Source organism: Macaca nemestrina, unplaced genomic scaffold, assembly GCF_043159975.1.
Source record: "Macaca nemestrina isolate mMacNem1 unplaced genomic scaffold, mMacNem.hap1 Scaffold_43, whole genome shotgun sequence".
In the NCBI taxonomy this organism is placed as follows: Eukaryota; Metazoa; Chordata; class Mammalia; order Primates; family Cercopithecidae; genus Macaca; species Macaca nemestrina.
The window spans coordinates 91,457-115,255 of record NW_027257672.1 but is presented as its reverse complement, the minus strand read 5'-3'; the positions used below and the strand labels follow the sequence as shown (position 1 = coordinate 115,255).

Below are 23,799 nucleotides of genomic sequence, written 5' to 3'. Positions count from 1 at the left end.
GAATACGTGGAGTGTACATAAGTGCACTACGTGCGTACAGAGTGCACACACATCCAGAGCCATGCAGGGTACATGCATAGAGTGTACACACATCCAAATATATATAGTGTACAAACAAGTTCACTACGTGTGTACAAGCATAGAGCATACACACATCCATATAGCAAATGTACATAGGTATGCTAACATGTATGTACATGCAGAGCATGCACACTCGTCTATATGCATACAGTGTACACAGGTATACTATAACCTGTATGTACATGCATATGGCATACACATGCACATCCGTATGTACACAGGTATGCTATTTGCTATATGTATACACATGCATATAACATACATTCTTATCCAATGTACGTAGGTGCACTACAGCATGCATACACATGTGCAGTGTACACATATGCACATGTATACAATGTACATCAGTACACTAACGTATAAAACGTATACACATATGCAATAGTGTACGTACATATGCAGCATGTATACGTATTATTGTGTACATATCCAGAAGTTCATTCAGTGTGCATAGTGTACATGCATGCTTGTGTGCACATATGTATATATACATCTGCAGAAATAATGTGCACATACCCACATGGTGCACGTACACAGGTATGTATGTGGCATTAAATACATGCATGTATGTGCACATGTAGAACAGATAGGTGTCCAACTAGTGTGCATATAATCATCCCCGTAGATACACACATATACACATGTACATGCATGCCTACAGCATGCACGTGTGTAGGACACAAATGTAGTGTACATAACTATACACTGTAAATACATGCAGTGGAAATACACGTAGTATGTGTACACCACATACACACATGTACATTTATACAGTACACATACACCGAGACCCAGAACGGGTCATGAGTATTAACACGGCGCAAACGCTTCCAGTTCTACCTAAGTGAATTTTTTTCAAACTATAATAGAACTCATATAAAAAGGGTTTTAAGGAAATCAATACAGCTAGTGACAAAAACAGTGGGAAGGGCACAACCACTTTCCCTCAGAGTTCTGGGCCTGACCGTGGAAGTTCAGAGGTTTCCTAATGCAGTACACATCAGAACTGACTCACAATGAAGCACTCCTTAAAAATTAAAAATGTGTCCTCATGTTTTGGCCTTTGAGACAAAGCCTCTTAGTTAATCGAGTTCTGACTGAATTTGACTCACAGTACTCTGGCAGATTCTTCATTTTCTGGTGAGACAGACGAATGTCCCAGGGTGAGGGCAATGCCAGCCGTTTCAGGGTCAGCTTTTCGAGGAGCGATGTCTGGCAGAACACAATCCAACACCATGGTAGGATCCCCCACCCAGCCACTTAGACGCTTTCTGGTACTTACTCTGTCTGCTTGTTTCTCTTTCTTGAATTCAGCTGGGGGGAGAAAAAAAACCAAAAAAATCAAAACCAAAAACAAACAGCCCATGTGTTTGTGTGTCTGAAAAGTGAATACATCCACATCCAACTTTCTAAATGATACAGGGCAGGTGTTGATGGTCACCAACCAGTGGCCACTGTTGACAAAATACAAAGTCATCTGCAAACATGAACGAGTGTCTAGGAATACAAAAGTCAAGGGAATTTACTTCACATATTAAAGCTCTCAAGGGTGCTCATCAAAAATATATTTAGAGGTTTTCCTTTCAAGTTATTTTTGAAGATTTTTAAGTTGCAATACTTAAAAGCCTCTGGGAAAAGAAAGGATACAGGTATCTGGAAGATTTATACTAAATGATTTTCATGTCTTTTCGATAAAGTTAAATAAGGTCAGCCTTGAAGTAATGGCTTCCACTACTCTGAGGCTGTGGATGGAATCCACACCACCACCAGACAATTGAATAAACAGCAAGGCTGCACACACAGGACACAGGCAGTGAGCCAGCCTGACTATTTGTCAGCTTCTGGGTCAGTTCTACCCAGTTCTGGCCAGGCCCCACTGGAGATGAAAACCTGCTCTTTAGAAGCCTTCAAACCCCACCTTTCAAAATCTAATCCTCTTCAACTGAGGCCCAAGTCCAAAAATCTACTGACATCTTAGCCCGCGTTAGGCCAGCTGTCCCCCAGCCTTTTTGGCACCAGGGATGGGTTTCATGGAAGACAATTTTTCTGGGGGGTGGTTTTGAATTGCAACTGTTCCACCTCAGGTCAGGCAGCGGATCCTCATAAGGAGCACCTCCGAGACCTCTCACAAGCAGTTTACGATAGGGTCCCAGCGCCTAGCAGAACACACAGCTAATGATAGGGTCACAACACCTAGGAGAACATGCGGCTTATGATAGGGCTCCAGCACCTAGGAGAACAGGCGGCTTAGGAGAGGGTCCCAGCACCTAGGAGAACAGGTATTAAAGGAGTTGGCAAAGCCAAAATCCACCGGATCTACCACTCCAAAGCAAACATACACCACTGCCCAATATTGATGTGAGCCAAAAACAGGGAAGTCCTGAGGGCCCACACTGACCACAGCCAGACACCACTTCTGCAAGAAGCAAGCACGCACCTAGAGATCACCAGTGATGACCCAGGAGAGCAGCTTTGAGCAGAGACAAAGGTGAAGGAGAGGCACATGGGCCAGGGTGCTGGGTGTGCCCGTCTTTGTGACCTCACTGAGATTGCTGACCTCTGGCCCTTGGTGTCCCTTCCTGTGGAGGTAGCAGCCCCCAAATCCCTGCCTCCCTTCAGCACTGACTGAGGCGGCCCTGAAGTCTCCCCAGGACTGAGACTGTTTCTAAATCCTGTTAACTGCACACCCACATGAAAAACAAAAAACAAAATATCAAGTATGCAGACAGGAAAATAAAAATACGTGAATCCTCCCTTATTCAACAGGCATTTAAAAAGTAACAGGAAAATTGTGATAGTCTTTAAACAACCACCAGCTATCACGTCCTCTTGAAATGTTTTAGCTAATCAGGAACATCTTTACCAAGCACTTGTGTGTTCAGGAAATCAGTTGACAGGTCCCAAATAACCTCGGAGCCTGCGACCTGACCCCCACTCACGCACATCGCCTCTCCAGAGGAACGTGTCCTGGACACCTTTCAAATGGTGAGGAACAGGAACAAGGGTAGCTTTCCCTCAACACCACAAAACAAGCTCGACCCCGAGGAGCCCGGAGAACAGCGACGTTTGTTTAGATGCTTTCCCACTGTCCTTGTCAGAGCAAACATTCCCATCCCACACCGCCCAGTGTTTAACTCTCCCTGGGATACCAGCAGCCGTCAACCCTCAACAAGCTGGAAACAGAGGCCAAGCTGATAGGAGGCCTCTCTCCATTCCTTACTGAATTCGCTCAGGACACGGATGTTCCCAAACACATATGGCCCCGAGTATTCCACACCTGGGGAACATTCAAACAGCAGACTCTGCAAAGACGTTCCCCTAAAGAGAAACTCAGTTTCTAACTTCCCTTAGGGAAAAACAGGAGACCCAGAACTTTCCAGAAAATCAAGTGTGAGAGGAAGCCACTCACCTCTGGCACTTCCTAAACCTGCCTTCCCGCGGGTGCTCAGGGATGTCCCCGCGACAGCCCCGTCCACCCAGGACGGCAGCAGGTCTCAGGCAGCCAGCACCTGGGCAGCTGGCGAAGCAACCCCAGGGTGAAAACGCCATCCCAGGCACCACTTCCCGGAGCCCCTCAGCAAGAAAAACAGAGGTGGGACAGAACCGAGGGCTGACTCGAGGCTGGGGAGCCACAGACCCGCACAGCTCAATCATCGGACATGCTCTTCTGTAGACAGAGCCCAGGGAGAGGCCAGCACAGAGACCCTCGTGCCGGCTCCACAGGCCAGCGTCCTCCAGGGCTGCAAGTTTGTGATCACAGCTTCAGAATTTGGTTCCAGGATCTTCCGGAATCAAAGACGCACCAAACTGTAAAGCTGCCAGGACAGCAGGACCCAGGAGCAGGCTCAGGGGAGGACCACTTAGAAACCCCACACACAGCATACACGTGTGCATGCTTACTCCACACATGCCACCGCTTCACCCAATAGTATACACGCAAACGCATGTACGTACTCCATACACACCCTCAAATACACTCACCAAATATGATGCGTGTACACACTCCACACACACCCTCAAATACATACGACACACATGAACATGCTCACTCCACCCAAACCTGCTAAATACACTCAACCACACATGCACAAACGTGACACACGTGCACACTCATTCCGGACGTCACACCCCTCACCAAGTACACAGGTGCACACACCTCCAAGTTCAGAACCTGTAGACTCCACAAGCTTTGGTTTCCCCCACTGTTTCTCTCATCACATGAGATCCACACACAGGTGTCATTTACTGACATCTAACACCCGGGGAGGCCCTTAGACAGAACTGCAGTCAGAAGTCGGTTTCATTCAGGCATTCATCACCAGCCTCCTGAAGCCACCTCCTGTCCCCAAGGGGAGCGGGGGCCGAGACCGGAGACGTCTCTGGGCTTACAGATCCCCAGGCTGGCAACCCAGCGAAATGAGGAGGGCTGGGCCACGGCCCTGGAGGGAGACGGGTACTGGCTCAAGTATGCGGAACATGAGTCCTCATTTCCAGACAGTGTCACCTACGACAGCGTCAGGTGAAAGCCAGTGGTTTGGCATTCCTGGGATAGACAGTTCTGGAAATACAAGGGAAGCTTTTTACTCCTCCCCTCTGAACACATGAGGTCCATGGTCCCCTCACATCTAACACTGGGAATCCGAATCGGTGACTCCTTGTCCACCTGAGGACCACCCAAGAGGATCCACACACCTGCTACAACAGCAGCACCGCACCTGGTCTGCAGGGGAGCAAAGCAAATCCCACCTTTATGACTAAAACTGGATTACCCTGACACTGGCAGCCTGCAGTGTGTGTATCGTCAAGCCCCCACGTCTGTGCCACCTGCAAGAGGAACACAAGCCCTCAGTCCCAGGTTCTCAGGACGGCCTGTGAGGTGGATGCTGGCACCTTCCCATCTCCCAGGGGAGAGGAGAGAAGGCCACGGTCAGGGCTTGCATATCAGGAGGGTCGGGATTCAAACCCCATCTGCCTCACAAAGCAGCCCTTACCATTCAAGTGACTTCTATCATCAGCCTTAAAATGTACCACAGTTACCAGCAATTCTGAGTGCTGTTCCTTGGGACATCATAAGCAAACATTTTGTTAGAAAGGTTTTGCCAAATCTGCTTTCAAAATCCTATGGTATGAAATGACTAATGAAAATTTGAGCTATGAAATAAAGCACATAGTTAAATGAATCCCAAAATGACTATCGCGAAGGAAGTTTTAACTTGAAGTGAAAAATATCCTCCAAATGACATCAGCCAGAATTATCTTCAATCATTACTGATCCCATACGCTTCAGGAATTATACAGCATCATCTCAGATATGAACTTAAAACCATTAGCTGAATGCACATTTCAGCACAACCAAAGTTCTGCTATAATAAGCAGCACAGGCGTCTCTGGAGAGGATTTTAATTGGGACTACAAACGATGTGCACGATCGTGGTAAGAGGTTTCATGCTGGCTGTTCTCCAAGGTGCGACACAGAGAAACACCACTAACCTCAAAGACACCTGCTGCTTTGTAATGAGATGAGAGACGATGTGGACGGACTACTGTAGATATTCGAAAAGGAGAAACAATGCAAGGAAAGAATCGTATCAGTTACCCTTTACATTCTTAGAAAAAAACGATTTTTCTTTTGGGATGATTTTAAAAGAAAATGACATTTCTGGATTTTTTTTAACTTTTCTTTCTGAGACAGGGTCTTGGCTCTGTCGCCAAGATTGGAGTACAGTGGAGCAATAGCAGCTCACTGTAGCCTTAAGTGATCTTCCCACCTCAGCCTCCAGAGTACCAGGGACCACAGGCACGCACCACCACACTCAGCTAACTTCTGTTACACAGATGGGGTCTTGCTATGATGTCCAGGCTGGTCTTCAACCCCTTGGCCTCAAGTGATCCTCCTGTCTTGACCTCACAAAGATTTAGCCTAAGCGACCATGTCTTATCGGAAAACAGACATTAGAGCAAATGCATTTCTGTAAGATTTTCTACCTCTTTTCACTGGGGATAAAGGTAACTTGCCTCCAAGGGTCGGAGACAAAGACGTTACTGCAGACAAGAGCGCTGTGCATCCCGGGAACCGCTACACCACGAGGCACGGCCGTGCACACTGGACGCAGGAGTAACAAACGAGGCTAGCACAGGCCGATGCTGGCCCTCTCCAGAAGCTGGCCTATCCTTCCTCCTCTCATCAGCCCCCTCTCCCTTCAGGCCTCAGTGGCTGCTGACAGCGGAGAGGCCACAACTAGAGGAGGCTCTCAACTCCACCAGGGACAGGAGTCCCGGACGCTGGGGACTCAACTGCTGTCCTCCGCATCCACCTCCTTCTGGTCCAGCCTTCTCAGGAGCCAGGCGTGGCCACTTTGACCCTCTTTTCCCTTCTGTGGCTCCTACAAAAAACCAGTTCAGAGAGCCCAGGCTGCCTCACACTCCAGGGACACCCGGCACAGGCCCCCTCCATGTCCTTATCCAAGCTCCTGGGGCCAGAAGGGTCTTGCAATATTTCACTTTCCAGTTGACCATCCCCAGCCTGAAATCCAAAGTGCTCTAAAGAGCATTTCCTTCGAGTGTCATGAGGAAGCTCAGAATGTTTCAGGTTTTGGAGCATTTTGGAGTAGGGACTCTCAGCCTTAATTTGAACCTCTTCAAGGAAGCCACACACTGAAGCCCCCGATGTCCACCCTACACAATCCCAGCACACCATCTGAAGTCCTCAGCAACAGATTTTCTTTCTTCAAAAATAACCACAAGTCACAAACTCACATGCAATCACAGAAGGGGGTTGTGGACACCCACACAGATGATGAAATTTAACTGTCACATTTTTACCTAGGTAATTTAAAGTCATTCCTCAAAACACACCTGTTTTACTGAGTTGCATTTTAAGGTGAACACACACAAATCATTTCAGGGAAACAAACGTCACTTTGGGCTGCGTGTGGTTTCTTGACTCCCGTGAATAACTCAGCGTTCACCCTCACTTCTGGATAAGGGAGATGATGCAAAGAAAACTGTTAAAACAAAGACATGAAAACAAGTTTAAGAAGGGTTTGAAAGGTTCCTCCTGTCCTCCTGGAGGGGAGACAAGGATGCCTGGAAAGCTCACGGGGGACAGGAGCACAGCCTCCTCGGTGTGTCATGGACGCTGCCTCACCAAGGGGAGAGGATGACGCCTGGAAGGCTCACAGGGGTGGGAGCACAGCCTCCTCAGTGCTTTCTACACTCAGCAGCTTCAGAAATTCCTGCAGAAGCAGAACACATCACGAGAACTGAGACTGGAACACCCCAAAGAAAGGGATGAGGGGTCAAAAAAAGCATTCGATCATTACCAAGGAGCGCGGGCATGAAGCCGCTTCAAAGACCGTGTGAGAAGTCACTCATAGGCGTTTCAGAAAATAAGGGTAGTGCGAGATTGCTCGATCAGCTCAAACAGGCTGCCGTCCCTCAGGCCATGAAGTCCCTGAGATGAGCCTCTCACTGAGCAGAAGTCACTCGCATCTCTGCCAGAGAAAGTACTACAAGCTGACACATAACCTCATGAAACCTAGCCTTCAGCCGGTCAACAGTGAGTCTGACATGGTACATCCCTCCAGATAGTTAAAGACCCCAGGGGTTCATCGGACAACCTCGAAGGGCTGTGTCTGTCCAGCTCCTTTTCCAAGTTCTGGATGATTTTTCCTAATGCACTATAAGCAGCATGTTCCAATAGAGATGTAATTAACTGGATGGGTGTCCTCTTAATTTTGAAATTAGAAACACACTTGGCCAGGCACGGTGGCTCATGCCTGTGATCTCAGTACTTTGGGTGGCTGAGACAGCTGGACTGCTTAAGTCCAGGAGTTCAAGTCCAGCCTGGGCAACATTGCAAAACTCCATCTCTACAAAAAATACAAAACTAAGTCAGGCATGGGGACACATGGAACATGTGCCTGTGGGTCCTGGCTACTCAGGAGACTGAGGCAGGAAGATCACTTGAGCCTGGGAGGTTGAGGCTGTAGTAAGCTGTGCTCACACCACTGCCTGGGCAACAAAAAGGTTTTTTTGCCTGTCTCAAAAAAACCAAAGAGAAAAAGAATTTTATACCTGACTAGGCCAAAATAAAAGAGGCCTTCGCTGCCTACATAAAGGGCTTTCAGAATTCACTTCCATCCTTAGGAAAGGCGGCCAACACCAGGCTGTGTCCCTTAAGATGCCCTGTCTCATATGGGAAAAAAAATCAAGAGAAATCAAATAAAGGCCATAAAATACATCAGTTTCAACACTAAAATTTAATAGTATGCTTTAAATTGAAGATGAGTTAAGTCACATTTCCAAACCTCTGAAAGCACGGTTACTGGGAGGGAATGGTTTGCAACACACAAACGCAGCTCTGTAAAAGTGCCCAGGCTGGATGAAGGCTCAAACGTCAGTGCAAGGAGAAAGTCTGAACAAACTCTCTCCTGCCCTGCTGCTGTCCTCTTCCAAAACACACTGTTTATCTGTCAGTTTAGAACAAGGCCTAGGGAGGTGGGAGGCAGGCCTGGGAGGGTCACCTAGCATCCAAGCTCCTCAGCCACACAACTGCACGAGGCTGAGCTGAGCAGTACACACAAACACAACTAATTCTCCCCAAAAAGAAGACGGAAGGCAGCACACTGCCATGCCAGGCACCCTGCAGATGAGAAGATTGAGGGGAGCCAGAGGTACCTTTAATCTTGCTTGCATGGTGGAGGGAGAGGAATAACGCCACTCACTTGAGTGTTGCACAATTCTTTCTAGCACTGAGTGGCAGAAAACAAAAATTATAGATGCTTCCTCAGATAAATGTTTCTGAAGAACTGAACATAAATTACGTTCAGGAAATAGCATTATGAATGCCTCAAGTGCTTCTGTTTTCAATAATCCCAGAGTAATTCTATAAACCCGGGAATCAGTCTCACCCAACTCCAGGATCACGGCCCAGGTGACGTGGGCACACATATCCTGAAGCTCCAATACTCAACTAAAGTGGCGCGAGTGAAAATGATCCTGGGTATAATTTACACGGACACAGGAAGGTGGCTGAGCCCCAAACCCCTAAACCAGGAAGACCAGTGTCCTTCAGGGGCCTCACCTCTGTCCTTTCGCAGCCTCTGGGAACCACCACTCTGCTCTCTACTGACACAAACGCCCCTCCCAAGGTACAACACCAGGAAGATCATCATTCAAAACTGAGGAACGTGGCAGAACAAAGCTGTCAGGAGATTTTAATCACCAACACCACTTGTTACATGACCCAAAGATGATTAAAATCCCAGGCCCTTCAAGACTGAATGCTATCTATACTTAAATGCATTTCATCACCATATTGGGGGGTTATTCCTTTGTTTTGCTGCAAATATATCCAACTGCTGTAAAAGGAAAAGGCAATTTGTTAACGAAGCTTCTTGGAGTGTCTCAACAGGCCTCGAGGTAGGATAAAAGGCAGGACTTCCTGGCAGAAACGCTCAGCTCTGAGGTCAGGTGGAGTTCTTGAGCACCAACCAAGGCAAAATAAGGTCGAAGACCACACCACACTTTCCTCAATCACATCTTCATTCCACCTTTCCTTCTATTTCTCACGACTTCACTGGGAGAAATTGTGCTGAAAGAAAATGGAAACACACACATACATAGGAGACCCTACAGATGCTGAGAATGGGTGCAGCCATCACAGTCCGAATGTCCTTTCAGGGCCATCTGACCTGGCTGGGATCCAAGTATCCGAGGGCAGGATTGTATGTCAGACCCGTGAAGCCAAGATTACAGCCACTGAACGGCAGTTTTCCATCCCACGGAAACCGGCCTTGGTAGGGGCTTCCTCGGGGACCACCGACCTCAAGCCACCACCCGTCAACTACTTCAACTAACCTACATCATGGCAGACGCCTCCCTAGGCAGACCAGCCCTGCCCAAGTCCTGCTTCATGGCAAACCCTCCAGACAAACCCTCCAGAGGTCCTTGGCCTCTTCCGGGAGGCTGTGCTCGGAAGGTGCCCTCATTTACTTCTGTGGCTCTGAGACATTTAACTAGAGCCCAACACATTTCTTCCTGTTCACATAGTATTGAGTTAAAAGACTTTTATGAGTAAACTTTCACTGGGAAAAATACCATTTCCGGAGCCCCAGTGACCACAATGAAAATGTTTTTACCTTCCCTTACATGACATCGGCAACGCCAGGTCCAGGAAACGTTCTGGATCTCAGATAATGGCAAATCCACTCATAGTAAGTCTTGGTCTTGTTTCACAAGCTATCAAATGCTGCCCAGAAGCAGGAAAATCCCCACAACGTGGCAGGGAGGGGCGACCAGCGTGAGTTCTAAGGCCAGACCACCCGGGTCTGCTGACAGCGTGGTGAGGGGCAAACAGTGCAGGGTCTAAGGCCAGACCGCCCGAGTCCCGCTGACAGTGTGGCTTCAGGAGTTTCCTAAACCCTCTGCTCTCCAAGTTTCATGTCAGAAAAATGCAGTGATAACCGTGTCCACCTCGTTTAAATATGTATATATATACACACACATATATATATACTCCAAACCTACAGCCCTATAAAGGTCATTAATCCTAGTTATCCTCAAGGCATTCAGCGATCAATAATGAGCCATCCCCCTGGCTGCTGACCTGCCACAGCCCCACCCTCCGGAAACCCCGCATCCACACCAGCCACACAGGATGAGGCCAGGGAAGGAGCAGGACTGTGTCTTGGGAACTTAAACTCTGGAAGCTGAGTTAAATCAGTGCCGCTCAAATCTTGTCACCAACTATCTTGTTAAATTGGGAGATTCCATCTCTGGGGATCTTGAAGGAACCTGAGGTTCTACATTGAGTGAGATGAGCACTCGTGCTGCAATGAGACGGCAGGGAAAGCAACCGAATCTGGGGTCGCAGCTGCCTGAGGCTTGGATCCCACCGGGAAAGTGGCACCAGGGCCCTCAGGACAGTGGCGGAGGTCCCAGGAGGCAAGTCCCGGTGCAGAGACTCATGGACCCAAAGATTGCTCCAGGGCCAGGAGGGGTTGCTGCGCTGACAGCCACGAGGCAGGCAGCCTTCGAGCTCCTCCAGCTGCCATCCTGCAGGCAGGGAGGACAGTGCCCAGACCACCCTGGGGCTCCCCCCAGCCTGCCAGGCTGGTACTCTTACTCCAGCCACTGACAAGAGTCCCCATGTTGCAAGCTAGGTTGAAACAGTGCCTCAGGCCTCGGGGCACATGCACCCCCCTGCAGGGCTGGGATGGCTATTCCCACACATCCCCAACTCACAGCAAAACTTAAAAATGAAAGTCGGAAGATACAGCCAGGAAACCAATGCTCAAGAAGCAACTCCAGGGTGACTCTTCCTAGAGCTATTGCTATTGAACATCTTTAAAAACATTTCCAGGGTGACTTCCTAGAGCAATTGCTGTTGAAAATCTTTAAAATTCTTCATTTCAAAATTAGCTTTTATTACACTGTCTTCCCTATTCTACCAAGACTCTAGAAAACAAAACCATTACAATTTCCAATTCTATCTTATAGCAAGTTAGAAATACACGTTTCCTCAAAGGATTCTACATGTTTCCTTGGCAATATCCTTTCCACGCCCCATACTACTGCCCACAACAGAGAAGGCTTTTCCAACTCAACCCAACCCAACCCAACCCAACCCAACCCAAGGGCCCTGAGATAGGCCCCTAACGAATCGTCTACAAACTCTTGAGACAGGCTTGCCCTGACAAATCATCTGCAAACTCCATCTTCCATTAAAAACAGTACCGAAAATGAGCATATTACCACTTTTTAAAAATTACTGTAAAGTGGACAGTGTTCAGTTCTGTGAATTTCGGCACAAATATTCCCATAATCATCATCACACAAGCAGAACAGTCCAACAGCCCCAAACCCACTCACGGGGCCTCATAAGCATACCCTCCCATTCTCAGCAACCACCCCCTCCGTGTCCTCCCATGACTCGGGTCTATCTTTTGCGAGCGTTGTGGCAAAACACTCGCAAAATCACAATTTCCTGGGCATCGTGCTTGGAGGTGCACCCAGGGTGTCCTGTGATCAACAGCCAGGCCTCGGGACTGCTGGGTATTTATTATTCCACATATGGCTGTGGCACATTGTAACCTGTTTTGGACAACTATAGACAGCGCTATTAACATCTGGGCACAGTTTTTCTTAAACATCAGATTCTGTTTCTCTAGGGTAAATACCCAGGATTGGGGTCACCGGGCCCCACGTTTGTGTGAGTTCAGTTTTGTAAGAAACCGCCAAGCTGTCTGCACCGTGCTGAACCCCAGCATCGCACAGGAGTCCCGACTGCCGGTCCTCACCAGCACCTGGGGCTGTCGGAAGACCTTAGTCAGGCGCTCCAGCAGGGGTGTGAACAAATTCACTGCGGCTTCGGTGCACATCTCGGTGCAACCAGTCACGCTGAAGGTCATTTCAGATGCTTTCGGGCCATCCTCCCGTCCTTCTCAGCGAAGCATCTGTTCAGGTCCCTTCCGCTTTTAAGTCAGGTGGTTTGTTCTCTGTCATGAGCCGTGGGAGTCCTGTGCATTCTGGATACGAGTCCTTTGCCGGCTGCATGGTTCGTAGACATCTTCTCCCCATCTATCGAAAATGTGTCTCTTCAATTCCCTAGGGGTGTCTTTTATATTAGAAGTTTAATTTTGATGAGTCTTACCTACTTGTTTTCTTCCTTGATTATGGATCATGGTATGGCTAAGAGCTCTCACCCTAGGTCTCCACAATTTCCCTTTCTTCTGCAGGTTTTGTAGTTTGGTATTTTACATTCAGGGCTATGATCCACCTTAATTTTCATACAGAAATTTCTCCCTGTTTTCACTCTTTTGCATATGGCTGTCCCATAATTCCAGCACCATTTGTTGAAAAGACTCAAATTCCACTGAACTGCTTTTGCATCTTTGGATCTGTTCTGGACTCCACTCTGTCAGCTGACCCGTGTGTGTGCATCCTCAGCATAATTTATGACTTTAGTGGCTGTCTCTGTGAAAAAAAGTAACTCTGTCTGGAAGCAAAAACTACATTAGAAGTGCTCTAAATAAGATTCTTCCTGTTGTCAGGAGAGCAAAGCCACTGCCCTAAAGCAGAGGTGAGGCCTCAACAGCTCCCAGGCACAACCTTAACACACAATGGGGAAGGGAATTCATTTCAAGGGCCACAACATGAGACCAGCATAGCCATGAAAACTGCAATAATTTCACAACAGAATGAAATTCATAAAGAATTGCTCAGAAGCGTGTGATAAGTTACATAAATCACTGTTCCTTAAATTCTGACGGTTGACTAGAACAGAAATAGCTTCACGGTACAGTTCAAACAGGAGAAAGGTAGGTAGGGGTGGTTTCCACACCACACAGGGCCTGCAGGAAAGGGACACTCTTCCTCTAAATGGGAGATCCCGGGAGTGATGTGATAAACCATGGTGAGAGTCACAGAACTGTGCAAGCCGGAGTCGCGGCCTTTGCCCCACCACGGAGCCTGTGTCCATGAACGACGAGGCTCAAATGTCAGGCCGGGGCAACCGAGGCAGTTATCAGGGGACAAGAAAACGAGCGCACGGTGGAGGCAAAGGTCTGAAATCGCGCGGCAACTTCGAGTCAAGTGGGACAAACTGACTCAAAATACAGGTTCCAAAAACCACCACAGAGAGCTGCTCCTCGGCTCTGGAAAGGCTAAGTGACTAATGCCCACACTGAGCATCTGCTCCCAGAGACGACCCTGGTGACCTAAGGCCCAGCTGCTCCGAACCCGCGCCGAACCTCAGTGAGGAACTTTGTTGGTATCTTAGAGCACATTGACATGTTCCCTTAAAATCTGGTATTTCATCAACAATGCAGGCGCCAGCTTGGACTCATACACATTTCGATTAAACAAGATAATTTACACCCTGACCGTGCCAGGTAAGAGGTTTACTACAATCTTTAAACAGAGCCAGAGGCTACAGTCTGCTCCTACACAACACCATGTCTCTACAAGTTCGATGGGTTTTTACTTTCCATGTCTTCACTTGCCTAGTGCTAGAAAGCAGATAAAAACAGAAGGAACCCAGAAACACTATTGAATGAGACTCAAATATCTTGCAGTCATCATCGAGATGAGATGTTTATTAAACAGAAATGTTCTCCCCTGTAGAAAGCAGCACACATCAACACGCACCGATAACTGTCGCCAGCATTCCAGATCATCTTCCCTTCCATGGCCACAGTGCAGGGCAATGGACCACGCACACCTGCAGACCCACGGAAAGCGGGGTGACACGGCCGATTCTTGTAGCGAGCAGGCCAGGGTGCACTCAAAGAGCATCTCTTTCCAGAGGTCTGCCATGGAAAGTTACACATTTATTCCACGAGTTAATGGCACTGCACCGAACATTTCTGTAAGAGTCTCTAAGCAAGTATTTCCTTCTGCCTACAATGGCCCGACACAAACTGAAAAAGCTCTTGGAGCTGCCAAAGACTTCAATATCCCCTTAACTATTGTCATGCACATCCATGTGAAGAGACCACCAAACAGGCTTTGTGAGCACAACATGGCTGTTTATTTAACCTGGGTGCAGGCGGGCTGAGTCCAAAGAGTCAGCGAAGGGAGCTAAGTGTGGGGCCGTTTTATAGGATTTGGTTAGGTAAAGGAATATTACAGTCAAATGGGGGTTGTTCTCTGGCGGGCAGGAGTGGGGGTCACAAGGTGCTCAGTGGGGGAGCTTTTTGAGCCAGGATGAGCCTGGAAAAAGAATTTCACACACACACAAAAAAACCATCGCTTAAGGCAAGGACTGGCCATTTTCACTTATTTCTGGTAGAATGTTATCAGTTAAGTCCAGGCAGGGCATTTGCACTTTTGTGATTCTTCAGTTACTTCAGGCCATCTGGGCGTATATACGTGCAAGTCACAGGGGACGCGATGGCTTGGCTTGGGCTCAGACGCCTGACAACTACAGTCTTTACTTTTAAGGTGTGGGGTAAGATCATATAATCCCCAACTAAGCTCCTGATGCTGTGTGTGGCATCCAGCAACAGCACGTTCCATTCCTGGATTACATTTGACTCAAGAGTCCACAGTGAGAACGATTTCTGGTGAATGAAACACCAGGCAGGAGGGTGATTCCGCTGGGCAGCTCTTCACACACAGGTGATTCCGCTGGGCAGCTCTTCACACACAGCCCAGGAGCTGAGGGGAGAGGAAGAGGCCCACACGCGTCCACCGTGCTCACGCCCCCTTGGAATGCGCCCCACTCCTAGAGACCCGGACCCAAGGGAAATCTGACCTGAAAATGGGCAAACCCTCACTTTGCAGAGGGACAGGGACTCGGGGCCACAACTTGACCTCAGAGCAACACAAGTGCAGACAGCACCCCAGGACACCCTCTCCACCCAAATTCAAGGAGGAAAACCAACGCCCCGCCCCCTTGCGGAAACCCCCGGCTGCTGGAGAAGACGCCTGCCGGCGTGTGCAGCCTCTCCCGTCCCACGTTCCGGGCTCAGCACCTGTGCTTCAGCCCTGGCACTGCTCGCCACACCCACAGGTGTGCCAGGAGGGGCAGGTCCTAAGGTCTCCACTGCACCAAAGCCTGCAAGGCAAAGGGGCAGCTCCCTCCAGCAGGAGTCCAGAAGCACACACTGCACCAGCGTCAAGGCATGAGAATTCTCCCCTCGGTCTCCGAGTCTCCAGTCTGTTGCCCGCCACGGTCTTCTGCCAACGGTGAGGCCCAAGCTGGGCGGCACATTTGGTTCTCACCATTTCCCTTGTCAAATCAATACTGCAAACATATCCAATTCATCCTGTCACTAAAAATGAAATAATCCGCCATCTCCATCACAGATGATGCAATCAGGTTTTCATTACTTGGGTTTTTGTTTTGTTTAGTTTTTTGGTTTTTTTCTATTTTGAGATGGTGTTTCTGCTCTGTCGCCCAGGGTGGAGTGCAGTGGTGCGATCTTGGCTCCCTGCAACCTCTGCCTCCCGGGTACAAGTGATTCTCCTGCCTCAGCCTCCCAAGTAGCTGGGATTACAGGTGCCTGCCACCATGCCCGGCTAATTTTCATCTTTTCAGTACAGACGGGGTTTCACCATGTTCACCAGTCTGGTCTCGAACTCCTAACCTCAGGGGATCCACCTGCCTCCTTCTCTCAAAGTGCTGGAATTACAGGCATAAGCCACCACTCCCGACCATTACTGGTGTAATTTCTAAGCCACTCTCTCACACCCACTCCCTTTTTTTTTTTTTTTTTTAAGAACCAGCTTTATGCCTATATTTTTTCCAAGAGAACCAGTTACCCCATTTCAAGTACAAATAAGACACGGTGTTTAAAAACCAAAAATGCCCATTTGCACAGAAGTCTCCAAATACCCAGTCGATTTAAGCCTTGAGAATAAGATCAAGCTGTTGGCTGAATACAACTTCCCTTTCCATCTGTCTGCCTGTGAGTTAGACACAAGGATGAAGCCACGAGCTAGGGACATAAAGGCAGGAACCAAGGTAGCGGAGATTCCAAATAAAAGCTGGAAGACCAACACAAATGCACCACACCCTGCACACCCTCCTCTCCTTCCTTTTCAGAATTTCCAGAGGATGAAACAGGGACCTTCTCAGACGTCCCACGATGCAGGCGGCCAGAGGGGAAGGCGGCGGCAGCCTGAATGAGGCGACCGGGAAATCACATTCCACAAACAGAAATTCTCCATGTGCTTTACATCCTCTGTCTCTGAAGAACTATGCCAGGCTAACAGTCGCTAGAAAACCGCATTCAAGTGTCATTTCCCATTTCAAGCAAAGAAAACAGTGGTGGGGCATGAGGGAAAAACATAGCCATGTGTTCTGGGCTATTAAATAAGGTTTTTTCTGTTATAAACGTATAATTTTACATTCTCAGATTTCTGTATAATTGATATGCTTCCTAATTAGCAGACATAGTAATAAAAAGTGAATTCCAAGTGTAAGATCGGAGGAACCGTTCACATGGCTTCAGGTTCTGCTACTGTGTTTCAACTTAAGAAAATGGTTCTGTGTGTTGGTAACAAGGCCTGAGAGTCTGTGTGAGAGTCTGTGTGGCTGTAATCAGGGTTTGTGTTGGCTCCCTAGCAGAGGATGTTACACTGTTACATTATCTTCTACAAAAAATCCTGAAAAAATGAAGGCTGAATAGACATACACACCCACCCAAAATAATCCAAATGTCCACCGATATGAAAAACAGATGAATTACGGCTTCCATCGTGGAATATTCTTCAGCAGTGAAAACAAACTATAGCCACAGGTGCCAACTAGGATAAAGACAACCTTTTAAACACGCTTAAAGTGAACTGACTAGGCCGAATTCCTTGATTACAGGCATCTGCTCCAAAAGGGTACTGTTATTAATCCTGTGATGTAGAATGATAGTTAGCAACCCTGTTTCGGGGCACATCTAGAAAAAAGCAAAATAATGACTACACAATTTTAAATTCTTTGTAAATTATAACTATTACTACGAAAATTCTAAAAATGTGAAAATCTTCCCAACTGTTATTGGACACGCTTCAAAATAAATACCCTGGCATTGCTTGCCACACCCACAGTTGTGCCAAAATAAATGAAAATATAGCCCAAGGTAGTAGAACTGAAACCTGAAGATGTACGAGCCGTCCCTGTCTCGCTATCTATACATCGGGTAGAAATTTAAGAGCAGGTAGTGACACTGCAATGCAAGGCTCAAACCAACTGGGTATTTGGAAACTTCTATGCAAAGTGGCATTTTCGGTTTTTAAACACGGTGTTATTTGTACTTCAAACAGGTAACTGTTTGGTTCCCTTGGAAAAAATATAGCCATAAACCTGGTTTTTTTAAAAAAATACGGGAGTGGGTATGAGAGAGAGTAGCTTAGAAATTTTAAAAGTATCAGCAGGGAGCAGTGGCTCATGCCTGTCATCCCAGCACTTTGAGAGGCAGGCCCAAGGGGCCTTTGAGGACACCGGTCTCCTCTGCTGCCTGCCTGCTGGACTGACCCCCCAGGACATTCACTGGGTTTCCACCCCTGTCTCATTCAACATCCCAAGGGTGGTCTTCATCCTCGTCTGGGGCTCAGCTCTGCCCCAATTTCCTAAATCTCTGCCTTCAGAGCCTGAAAACACCCACGCCCAGGGTCACCCTAAGTCCAAGTTTACCCCAGAGAGTCCCAATTTTATGTTTTCCAGGCATCGCCTTAGTGATAATTTATCCTGTAAATTCCCACTGCCTTCACAACTCACCCCTGCTGTCTCCCAGCAGAACCCACTCAGATGCACATGCCCCAGACCCACACCCAGGTCTGTACATGCTGCCCTGCTCTACCCATGTGGGGACCACCTCTCTTTCTTGAGGAATCAGCTGGCGATCATCTCCTTGTGGAGGGCTGCCCTGACTTTCAACTCTCTCCAGCAAAGGCAGAAGCCATCCTCGGTACTTCCCCAAAACTCAGGCCAAGTATGAAGATGGCGCAGATGCTAGCTGTGCCTGGGATGCCATGGGCAGGGTCCCCAGATGCTCTGCACATGGCCCGGGGCACCGCCTGAACACAACAAGTGCTGAAGAAACAAAACTGACGTGCACTGACCTCTGATAGGGCCTCCTTCACCATCCACATCTGTCTCCCCTCTGGACAGTAAAATCCACAAGACACAGAGGGCTTGTCTCACTCATCTTCAAACTCCCAGGGTCACCCTGGTAGGTAAAGGGGACTCAAATGTCTTCTGAAGGAAGCGACTGGTTAGCTGCCAAGTTAAAGGGCCTCTGAAATTCAGAGCTCTGCATAGCAGTCCAGCACACTTTATTATGAATGACTCCAACCACAGCAGAAGTGGCCGTGGAACCAGTGCTAACCAATTCAGGGTTTGTTCACTGTTTCTCAGTTCATTATCACAACGCATTCTCACAGAGCAGCTGCGCACAGATCCTCAGACATCTACACAGAGTGGGACGATGGCGCCAAGTCACGTCAACGTCCTGTTGCAGACTGGGAGACAGCAGTCAGACACGGACCCAGGTAGAGCACAGACCTCGCGTTAAATCGGCTCCGTGTAAACAGCACTCCCTGCCAGGCCCTTTCCTATCTGCACAGCTTCTACAAATTCAACTCTCGCACCTGACACCTAAGAATACTGCACACCCCCATGTGAATCCCCTACTCACCTCCCAAAATGACCCGGCATGGCCGAGTACAAAAAATTTCAACATAAGGGAACTGGAGGGCATGTGGGGCTTTCTCGAGTCCCTGCTGCCTCCTGATGGGAGGGCCCAATGCTTCACACCCCTAGTGAAGGGCGGGTCTCTTCGGCCCCCAGGCTTTGACCTGGAGCTTAAATCAGCATTAACTAATTTCACCTTCCAGGACCAACTTCAAAGGCCTGCAAAGCCAGAGAAGGGAGAGGAGATGGAACACGCCCTCACCTCAGATCTGCTGCAAGCACACACTTCTCAGATGCGTCCCAAGGTGCACAGCGTGTCCGATGCCTGTTTCACATCCACCGACCTGCAGGTCTTCTATGTGGCATCAGCCTCCTGGGCACTGGGAACAAGAGGTATAATGGCAAGTCCCTTCTGCAGCAAAGCTGAGGCAAAGGGACCCAACACATTGGAACTGACCTTTTTCTGACAGTATCAAAACAGAAGGAAAATACTGTACAGTCAACTCCCCCTCACGCAGGTTTATTTACCTATGACTCAGAGGCCATGACAGAGAACTTCAGGTTCTTACCGATTCCTATTTTCCCCATCCAGGAAGCCTTTGTTTTTAATATCGTACGAACTTGCCATTTTGTAGGCCAAAAACAGCAAATATTGGCAGTTTCCTACAGTTCAACTGAATAAAATATGATCATGGCCTTTTGTGAAACCATGAAGAAAAGGTGGATATCTCAATATGTGTTTGTGTTTCCAGACTGGCTTTGTTCCTGAAGCGGTAACTCTGTTCACTCAGGATATTAGACACTGAAGAATAAACATCAATATCCCACCAAGAAAACAAAAGGAATGAAATAATTTTGCATCCACCTTGGAACCTTTTTAGGACAAGGCAGGACACAAACTTCTAAAAAGCTGCAATTGTCCCTCTGTATACACAGGGACATGGATTCCAGAACACGCCCCGAGTTTACCCAAATCTACGTATCCACAGGAACCCACGGCCACCCTATGGAACCACATGTAGGAAACGTCGGCCCTCCACAAAGCCAGGTTTTTTCAGTAAGGGTTTGGTTGGAAAAAAAATTAACATAAGTGATCCTTCGAAGCTCAAAACCCATGTTGTTCAGGGTCAGCTGCATTTATTACTTGTGTCATATCTGAGGCCTGAAAGCCATCTTTCTCGATACCTTAATGTGACGGTTAACAAACTAACTGTTCCGATTAGAAAGAGGAAAAAGCTTATTTTTAAGCTGACAATGAGAGTGGATGCGGCTACGGTGAACGGAGAACAGACCTAAGCAAGCACCAAGGCTGGGGTGACTGCCTGTGCTCAGACCCACCAGGGCCTGTTCTTCCATCTCCCTCTGCTGAAAGGGATAACCTCCTTCTCCCCCACGACTAAAGGGCCTTTTTAAAATATTCACACGAGAAGTGCTATGAAAAGCTGAAAGGTCACAGATAACATTTTTAAAAATAAACATTAACGTAAGCATTTAATTTTCGTATAAGGAGTAAGGAAAGGATCCAGTTTCAGCTTTCTACTTATGGCTAGCCAATTTTCCCAGCACCATTTATTAAATAGGGAATCCTTTCCCCATTTCTTGTTTCTCTCAGGTTTGTCAAAGATCAGATGGCTGTAGATGTGTGGTATTATTTCTGAGGACTCTGTTCTGTTCCATTGGTCTATATCTCTGTTTTGGTACCAGTACCATGCTGTTTTGGTTACTGTAGCCTTGTAGTAGAGTTTGAAGTCAGGTAGCGTGATGCCTCCAGCTTTGTTCTTTTGACTTAGGATTGTCTTGGAGATGCGGGCTCTTTTTTGGTTCCATATGAACTTTAAAGCAGTTTTTTCATACGAAAATTAATTCAAGATGGATTAGAGACTTAAATGTTAGACCTAGTACCATAAAAATCCTAGAGGAAAACCTAGGTAGTACCATTCAGGACATAGGCATGGGCAAAGATTTCATGTCTAAAACACCAAAAGCAACGGCAGCAAAAGCCAAAATTGACAAATGGGATCTCATTAAACTAAAGAGCTTCTGCACAGCAAAAGAAACTACCATCAGAGTGAACAGGCAACCTACAGAATGGGAGAAAATTTTTGCAATCTACTCATCTGACAAAGGGCTAATATCCAGAACCTACAAAGAACTCAAATTTACAAGAAAAAAACAAACAACCCCATCAAAAAGTGGGCAAAGGATATGAACAGACATTTCTCAAAAGAAGACATTCATACAGCCAACAGACACATGAAAAAATGCTCATCATCACTGGCCATCAGAGAAATGCAAATCAAAACCACAATGAGATACCATCTCACACCAGTTAGAATGGCGATCATTAAAAAGTCAGGAAACAACAGGTGCTGGAGAGGATGTGGAGAAATAGGAACACTTTTATACTGTTGGTGGGATTGTAAACCAGTTCAACCATTATGGAAAACAGTATGGCGATTCCTCAAGGATCTAGAACTAGAAGTACCATATGACCCAGCCATCCCATTACTGGGTATATACCCAAAGGATTATAAATTATGCTGCTATAAAGACACATGCACACGTATGTTTATTGCGGCACTATTCACAATAGCAAAGACTTGGAATCAACCCAAATGTCCATCAGTGACAGACTGGATTAAGAAAATGTGGCACATATGCACCATGGAATACTATGCAGCCATCAAAAAGGATGAGTTTGTGTCCTTTGTAGGGACATGGATGCAGCTGGAAACCATCCTTCTTAGCAAACTATCACAAGAAGAGAAAACCAAACACCGCATGTTCTCACTCATAGGTGGGAACAGAACAATGAGATCACTTGGACTCGGGAAGGGGAACATCACACACCGGGGCCTATCGTGGGGAGGGGGGAGGGGGGAGGGATTGCATTGGGAGTTATACCCGATGTAAATGACGAGTTGATGGGTGCTGACGAGTTGATGGGTGCAGCACACCAACAAGGCACAAGTATACATATGTAACAAACCTGCACGTTATGCACATGTACCCTAGAACTTAAAGTATAATAATAAATTAAAAAAAAAAAAACAAAAAAAAACGTAAGCATTTAACAAGCCCATTACGATTTAAAAGAAAAAAAAAACGGTATTAAGTTCCTGGGTGCAGGGGCTCATGGCCGTAATCCCAGCACTTTGGGTGGCCGAGGTGGGCGCATCACCTGAGGTCAAGAGTTTAAGACCAGCCTGGCCAACATGGTGAAACCCCTTCTCTAACGAAAATACGAAAATTAGCCAGGCATGGTGGCGGAAGCCTGTAGCCCCAGTTACTTGGGAGGCTGAGGGAGGAGAATCACTTGAACCCGGGAGGGAGAGTTTGCAATGAGCCAAGATCGTGCCATTGCACGTCAGCCTGGGCGTTGAGTGTGAAACTCCATCCCAAAAAGAAAAAAAAATATAAAGTTTTCCTTCCAATGAACCTATCATTCAGCCACCGAGGTATCCTATAGCTACTTATTCAGCCATGAGATACACCACAGGCGATATAGGCGAACAGGACACAGTTCTTCCCTGAAAGAAGGCTGCACCCTCAACAGAAGGGAGGCACATACTCCGAATGGAATCGGCATAGGAAACAGATGCTGCTGCAGGTTGAACTGGCTGCACAGAGCACCCACTCAGGTGTCTGAGAAACAAGGAGCCGCTGGTGCCATCACCTTCCATACCTGAGCTGGGACAGTGGGGAGCCTCTCATCACCAGGGACAAAGAGCCCCAGAACCACACAACGAGCTTACAAACTCACCAAGGCGATGACTGAGCAATGTGTGTGGAGTGATGCGAACACGCAGATGTCAGGGCCACGCGCGGCATTGGTTTTGTGCATCAACCTGAGCATGCCCGGGGTGCCCAGATGGCTGGTTCTGCATTATTCCTGTGTGAGATGCATGTTTGCCTCTGGACTGAGTGGAGACCCATCCTCGCCGGTGTGGGGGGCACCACCCTATCCCCCCAGGGCCCGAGTAAAACAGCAAGGCGGGGAAAACTGGGTTCACTCCACCTCTCTGGCTGATGGGCCAGTGACATCTGTCTTCTGCAGCCCGTGCTCCTGGGTCTCAGCTCCTCAGACCCTGGTCGGATCTGCAACCTCCGCTTCTCAAGTCTTCAAGCCACACCCTCTCAGGACTATAGCTTGCAGGCTGTGGGTCCTGGGGCTTCTTGGACTCTGTAGCCCCTGCAGCAGGCCTCGCCCTGGAGACACACGCACACCCGGCTGGCTGTCTCTCTGGAAGCCCTGACTAAAAGTCGCCCCTAAAAGTGGTCTTCAGGGTTTCTTTCTAGCCCTAAGATCCCAGCGCCCCTCCTACAATTCTAGGCGGAAAGGTGAACGGAGACCAATGGACAGAGGTGTGTGCGAGGACACGCCAGGCAGCAGCACTGGGCAGGAGGGCACTAACGCTCACTAAGCAAAGAATCAATGCTGCTTGCCACAAAAATGAGAGCAGTAAAGATTTCTTCAAACAGAAATGAGTTTGTTTCATGATTTGCTCTTAATACATAAGAAAGCATAAAAGTAGGCCTATTAACAATTACGTAAGTCTTTACAGGCCCTTGAACTACTTCTG

At 47.8% G+C, this 23,799-nt stretch overlaps 1 protein-coding gene across 7 annotated transcripts in view; it reads right to left on the bottom strand.

Moving 5' to 3' along the window:
• Positions 1-23,799, bottom strand: part of LOC139361333 (disco-interacting protein 2 homolog C-like) — a 205,344-nt gene that overhangs the window by 108,211 nt on the left and 73,334 nt on the right. Inside the window, exon 1 of one of the 7 annotated variants that reach the window (XR_011618876.1) lies at positions 19,479-19,665. The exons of 4 other annotated variants lie outside the window; for them this stretch is intronic. The gene's annotated coding sequence lies outside the window, so the exon portion shown is untranslated. Of the gene's footprint in view, positions 1-18,645; positions 18,947-19,478; positions 19,666-23,799 lie in introns of those variants that run through there. 2 more of the 7 variants (XR_011618878.1, XR_011618877.1) reach the window with 2 other exon arrangements.